Below are 6,007 nucleotides of genomic sequence, written 5' to 3'. Positions count from 1 at the left end.
GTTGACTTAAAAAAAAAAAGAGGTTTGTGCCTATGTTATTTGCTTATTATTTCTTGCCTATGTCTTGTAATATGAGAAACTACTTTGGCAATAACAACACACAATGTACTAACCATTGTTACTCTCCTAAAATCTTGTTTTGAGATTTTGTACTACTGTTTTTATTTTTTTCTTTCTTTAAAATAAAAATAACTGATGTCAATAAATAGAAAAAAAAAATAAAAAAAACTTTATGGCATGAGTGACCCAGGCTGAGAACGTAAACTGCACCCACTGCAGATGTGGTATACTGAGGCAGGCATGATGGCAGGCTGGCAGGAGACCCAGAGTTCTTTCCCCTACCAGGATCCCCAGTTAGCTCTTAAATAAATTCACTCCAAAAGCAGTAACCCTGTCATGTTCATTCCTCTGCTCAGTACCTACCACTGAGTGTGGTACATATTAAGGATGCAATAAAACATTTCTCCTATCCTCCCTGGAAGACCTTAAAGAAGCTGTGTGAGCATCTTCTAGTGTCCCCAAGTGGCCCTGATGAAGGTGGTGCTAGTTCTCCTCCAGGCGTGGGCCTGCTTTCTATGTGAGGTCAAACGACTGTTCAGAGAACAAAGGAATCAAGATTTTAGTCACCATGCAGATTCATTTCCTGGCTTGAAGTCCAGAGAAATATAGATTTCACTTACACTGAACTTCACTAGGATTAATTTTATGTCAATTATGACTTTAAAATTTTATTTTTGGAGTAATGATACTGCAGAGTGGGAAATGTAGGCTTCAGAGCAATGATTAGGCTTCAGAGTGATGATCCCCCCACAGGAGGCATCCACCCAGTGGCACGAGATTGAAGACAAGTTGAGGCAGAAAGAGGAGATGCTGTCCTTCATCCGAGACAGCCTGGAGAAGAGTGACCAGCTCACCAACAACATGGTATCTATCCTGTCATCCTTTGAGAGCCACCTTATAAAGCTAAAGAACTCCATCATTTCTGTGCACAAGCAAACAGAGGATCTGCAATGATTGCAGGAGAATGTTAAGAAGACACTATCCTGCCTGGACCTTGTCATCAGCTACTACCATGTGGCTAGTGACACTAAGAAGATCATCAGGGAAGGCCCCACAAGTTGGCTGGAGGAGTATCTGGGGAGCATGGCCAAAATTCAGTAGGCTATGGAGTATTTTCAGGACAATAGCCCATACAGCCCAGAGCTCAACAAAGTGAAGTTTCTATTTGAGCAGGGGAAGGAGTCACTGGAGTCTGAGTTCTGCAGCCTAATGACCCGGCACAGTAAGGTTGTCTCCCTTGTGCTCATCCTGGATCTCATCAGTGGTGATGAGGAGCTGGAGGTCCAGGAGGTTGTGGCCCTGGAACACCTGCCTGAAAGTATGCTCCAAGATGTGGTCTGCATCTCCCTCTGGCTTGTGAAATATGGCCGCAACCAAGATTTCATGAATGTCTACTACCAGATACGCTCTAGTCAGTTGGACTGCTCCATTAAGGGCCTAAAGGAACATTTCTGGAAGAACAGTTCTTCCTCTGAGATTCCCTACTCCCCTGCTATCCCCAGTAAGAGAAAGGACACACCCATGAAGAAGCTAATCAGGCGGCCAGGTCACGAGCATGATTTCTGAGTTAAACACCTGTCCGAGGCCCTGAACAATCAACATGGGCTGCTGGCTGGGAGAGATGACATGCTAGATGTGGAGACCGATGCCTATATTCACTGTGTCAGTTCCTTCATCAAACTGGCCCAGAGTGAGTACCAACTGCCAATGGACATCATCCCTGAGCACCATCAGAAGAAAACCTTTGACTCCTTGGTACAGGATGCACCAGATGGGCTGATGCCTGAGGGGGAGAATATTGTGTCCACTGCCCAGAAGGCCATCATAAGCCATGACTTCTCCATGGAGCCCAGAGTCTTTCCCATCCTGTGACACATTAAGCAGACTAAGCCCGAGTTTGACCAGGTACTCCAGGGCACGGCCGCCAGCACCAAGAACAAGCTACCCGGCCTCATCACCTCCACGTAGACCACTGGAGCCAAAGCACTGGAAGACTTTACAGACAACATCAAGAATGATCCAGATAAGGAATACAACATCTCCAAGGATGGTACTGTGCACAAGCTCACCAGCAACACCATCTTCTTCTTGCAGCAGCTTCTGGACTTCCAGGAGACAGCAAGCACCATGCTGGCCTCCCAAGAGACCAGCTCTTCAGCCATCAGCTACAGCTCCAAGTTTAGCAAGAGCCTCCTGAGCACTTGTATCTGTAAATTCCTGGGCAACCTGCAGCTGAACTTGCTGAGCAAGTCCAAGGTGCACAAAGACCCAGCACTGAGTGCCATCTTCCTGCATGACAACTACAACTACATCCTCAAGTCTCTGGAGGTCTGAGCTGATCCAGCTGGTGGCTGTGACCCAGAAGACTGCTGAGAGCTCCTATCAGGAGTATAGCGAGCAGCAAGCCAATCCAGACCTATCAGCGTAGTTGGTCAAAGGTGACTGATTACATCTTAGAGAAGAATCTACCTGCATTCCAGCCTGGAGTCAAGTTCGGGATAAGGAGCGGCAGATGATCAAGGAATGTTTTAAGGGCTTCAGTGTTGCCCTTGAAGACTTATGCAGCATCCAGAAGGCCTGGACTATTCCAGACACAGAGCAGAGAGATAAGATTCGCCAGGCCCAGAAGAACATCGTCAAGGAGACCTGCAGGGCCTTTCTGCACAAGCACGGCAGTGTGATTTTCACCAAGGACACTGAGAAGTACATCAAGCACCGTGTGGAGCAGGTAGGCAATATGATCGAGTCCTTTTTGACACCTCTGCCTAAGCCTGCCAGTATCCCTGCTTGGTTCCATCAAACTAGCCATGTCACTGAACAGATAAATCAGTGCTAATTTGCAATAAACAAATAAATAAAAATTTATTTTTAAAACTCTATTAATGTGATTTTTACCAATACCATTTTTCCCCAGTCACTTTCAAACAACAATGTTTTGTGTTTAACACCTCAGAAAAACGGATTCTTAGAATAATAATGGATTACAACTTTACAGTCACCTTTGTAGATTCTAAGCTGTATGTCTTTTGTCCATAGCAAAATATTTTATAGTTATTTGTAAGTCTTGATTAGGTAAAGTGATCTGTGCCATTATTTATGAAAGAAAACAGAAACTTAACAGATATAATAAACTTTAAATTGCATAAAAATATTTGAGCAGTTGTCTTTGTTCAGGCTTCTATACCTAAATATCATAAATCGGGTAGCTTGTAAATAAGAAAAATGTGCATCTCCCAGTTCTGGATACTGGGAAGGCCAAGAGCAAGGAAATGTAAGACCTGGCATCTAAGGAGGACTCTTTCTCTCTCTCTCTCTCTCTCTCTCTCTCTCTCTCTCTCTCGCTCTCGCTCTCGCTCTCGCTCTCGCTCTCTCCTCTCCCATCTCTGTCTCTGACTCTCTGTCTCTTTCTTTGTCTCTCTGTCTCTGTCTCTCTGTCTCTCTATGTCTCTGTCTGTATCTGTCTCTGTCTCTCTTTTTGTCTCTTTCTCTCTGTCTGTATCCATCTTTCTGGCTCTCTTTCTGGCTCTCTCTGTCTTTCTCCCTGTCTGTCTCTCTCTGTCTCTGTCTGTCTGTCTCTCTCCCTGTCTGTCTGGCTGACTGGCTGGCTGGCTCTGGCTCTGGCTCTGGCTCTCTGACTCCTATGTGATGTCTTCTGGGTGCCTCCTCGTTAGTACAGCAATGAGCAAGTCCCCCTGGGCTCCATATGAGAGATTAATCCTACTACCCTAGGGCCTAATCTTTCCCAAAGGCTCCCCTCCTATAGCCCAGCTTTGGGAAATAGGCTTTTAATAAATGAATTTTGGAAGGACATAAACATTGAAGCTATTGCCATGGTAAAACAAAAGATATTTTTTTTCAAAAGCAAGCAAACAAGGGGCTGGGGAGATAGCTCCGTAGAATAAGTGCTTGCCTGGCAAGCACAAGGGCCTGAGTTCAATTCCCGGTTTAGCAAAAATACAAACAAACAAACAAACAAACAAAAACTCCATAATTAGGCTACTAATGTAGGTTAGTGGTTGAGAATGCACTTAACAGATGTGAAACCCTGAGTTGAATCCTCACGACCAAAAATATGTAAATACCTATGCTTATAGAAAGTTAACTCAATAAAATTATAAGCCAAAATCTTGGGCATTATTTTATAAAGTGCTTTTCAGTGTATATGCAAAGAAAGTTATATATTATCCCCACCTAATGGATCCATTATGCTTAACTACTTATGGAAATCAGTGTAGAGATTCCTCAAAAGGCCAAGATTGGAAGTCCCCTTCAACCCAACTCTTCCCCTGCTGGGTGTTTTTCCAGGAGAATTCAAAACATCGTACCACAGCCATATATGTGCACCTACGTTTATAGCAGCACAGCTTGTCGTAGCTATATCTTGAGAACAATCCAAGTGCCCATTGACTGAGGAATGGATAAAGAAGATGTGGTATTTTCATACAATGGAGTATTACTCGTCATAAGATTTTCAGAGGATATAAAAACTTGGGCATTATTCGTTTTGTTTTGTTTTGTTTTTTCTGAACCCAGGACTACCCTGAGTTCTTCAATGGCCCATTAAAATCAAGCAAGAATGGCGGTTAGCCAGGGTAGACCACCTTAAAATTAGAAATTCCAGGCAAGCTCTTCCCTCCTCCCTATCAAACGGTCCTCTCACACTCAGACCTGCTCTGCAGAGCACACCAGGACAGCCACTAATTTTTACAATTTCCCCAAAGTATATGAGAAGTACTAGTAATACTATAACAGGATAAAAAGGCACATTAATCTTGCTTCTTGTATTGCATAGAGAAAAAAATGAATAGATCTGGACAATAAAGCTCTAGTTTCAGTATAGGTTTAATTTAATGATAGAAAGGTCTGTACAACCTGATTGAGATTAAGATCATAAGAAAATTGCTGAGGTTTCTAAAAGAGTACTGATTCAGTAAGATTTTTCACTGCCTTACATGGTTTAGTAATCAAGGCAACCTTTGATTTTATTCACGAGTACTGAATCAGTCTCCTTTAGATTAAAAAAAAAGCAAAAGTGGGCTTAATGAGTCATTATATCTTAAGAAATCAATGCTATGTTTTGAGTCTTTCAAACCAGAATGTTAGAAATGACAATACAAGATTTACTTTAAAAAGCAATAATTGACAAAAAAATTATCGAAGCATTAAAACACAGTAATTTTCTAATATCAATGACTTTGTGAGAGGAAAAATTCAATATCACCTCTCAGTCTTAAAATACATTTCTCTTTGACTCTTGAAAGAGGTAAGATGGATCAGTCAGATCTATTATGATTCTTATCTAAAAGACATGTAATGAAAATAACACTTGTCATCTAACATAATTAACTAGCATACTATTTTTAAAATTATTTTTGTAGATCATCATATCATGGGCTCAAATAACAACAAAAAAAAAAACCTTGTGAGGTAGAAGAGTATATTATGATACCCTTCTGGGCATATAACAAGTGAAGATAAGGGAACAGCCTGTTAAAGCAAATCTCAGATCACTGTCATTTAAACTTTTAAAGATCTGTATTAATCACTTGCTCTATTTACAGCATTGGGTGACACCCTCTGTAAGAATCAAAGAAATATTTCAATCCCCAACATGCCATACTGGCCCCACCCCTGGGGCACACAATTGAGACTGGGTGTGGTGGCACCCCCAGGGCACCAGAGTTCGGGCGTGGTGGTGCACGCTTGTGATCTCAGTGCTAAGGAGGCTGAAAACAGGAAGATCACTAGGAGTCTGAGCTGCATAGTGAGACCCTGTACCAAATACATATAAAAATAAAGAAAAAAAAGAAGAAAGAAAGATGAACCAATGTATCCAGGACTGAAAAAAAAAAAAAAAAAAAAAAAAACAGAAATATGGACCATATGATTAAATGTCCTATCAAAAAGACTAGCAGACAGTAGTTTACCACTGTACATTTGTATTCAA

General features: G+C 41.9%; 1 pseudogene; it reads left to right on the top strand.

Annotated features, from left to right (window-relative positions):
- Positions 1-798: 798 nt before the first annotated feature.
- Positions 799-2,829, top strand: LOC101581598 (annotated as a pseudogene).
- Positions 2,830-6,007: the final 3,178 nt, after the last annotated feature.

The sequence above is a fragment of the Octodon degus genome, unplaced genomic scaffold (genome assembly GCF_000260255.1).
Source record: "Octodon degus isolate 3935 unplaced genomic scaffold, OctDeg1.0 scaffold00015, whole genome shotgun sequence".
In the NCBI taxonomy this organism is placed as follows: domain Eukaryota; kingdom Metazoa; phylum Chordata; class Mammalia; order Rodentia; family Octodontidae; genus Octodon; species Octodon degus.
This window is presented reverse-complemented; position numbering and strand designations above follow the sequence as displayed.